Raw genomic sequence first — 1,103 nt, 5'->3', positions numbered from 1 at the left:
AACTTCTGTAATCCTGTAATTTCTGTGTAAAAGAATTAGATTGTGTATTATATTGTTAGTTTATACACCTGTGTGCGTGTGTATTTATGTATGTCCATACACATAGATGGATTGTGTTTTACTTTTTTGTGCTTGAGAGACGCCCTCAAATGGAACCAAATTCCTTGTATGTGTTTGCGCATATACTTTTCCAATAAATGCGATTCTGATTGAGATATTTCCCTCTGTATGGCACACACGAGTAAATTAAGTAGAAAAAAAATGTCATGTGTATAGCCTCTTTTACAATTGTTTTTAGGCTTGTAGAGATGACAGTAGGCAAGCAGACAAGTTTCCTGAGGTTGGGCTGAATGAACCTATAACACAGGGATAAACCTAAACAAGCAGAAGGAACTTTAGCTAAATATATTGTCACGTACAGCCAAATGACTGTAATAAAGTAGGTAAGCCGTGACCATAGAAAAAGCAAAGCAATCACTGGATTGACTGTCCAAATTGCTACACACTTTTTAAGCATCGTTCACCAACAAACTGAGTCTAACAAATCATTTTCTTTACTTTGGTAATGACAGTTATTGCCTTATGTATAAAATATAATTTTAATACCAGTGTTCATTATCTTGACGTTATTTTTTTTTTTAACCAAAAAAATAAAAAATAAAAACTAGCTTTACAGCCATCATCTCTTACATAATTTTTAACCAGGTTATAGTGACAGGCCAGGTGCCAATCTCAGAGTTAACGCCGGAGCTTAAAGTCAGTTTGTTAAAACTGCTTTGTTCTCGAAAGCAGTAAAATTAATTCGTAACTTTTAATTCTGAGTTGAGATGGATTCTTCCGTTCTTGGTTTGAGAACAGATGAGGGTAAATTCATTTAACCTTTTACCTTGACTTAAGCACATAATTGTACTACATAGCCCTCGTCAATGGAACCCAATACCAATATTTAACAGTAACAGGTAAGCCTCAAATTTAATTTTTAAATAGACAAGACACCATGAGAACTGACATTACACTATTTTATTTTACAAAAGTCAGTGTCTTTTAGTTCAAAGTTTGTCTGGCATCTCTTGTACATCTTGAAAATAAATTAAAAACAAAAA

The sequence above is a fragment of the Haplochromis burtoni genome, unplaced genomic scaffold (assembly GCF_018398535.1).
Source record: "Haplochromis burtoni strain Fernald_Lab_line unplaced genomic scaffold, NCSU_Asbu1 Contig_2016, whole genome shotgun sequence".
Classification (NCBI taxonomy): domain Eukaryota; kingdom Metazoa; phylum Chordata; class Actinopteri; order Cichliformes; family Cichlidae; genus Haplochromis; species Haplochromis burtoni.
The sequence above is the reverse complement of the archived record's forward strand: the minus strand, read 5'-3'. Positions refer to the sequence as shown.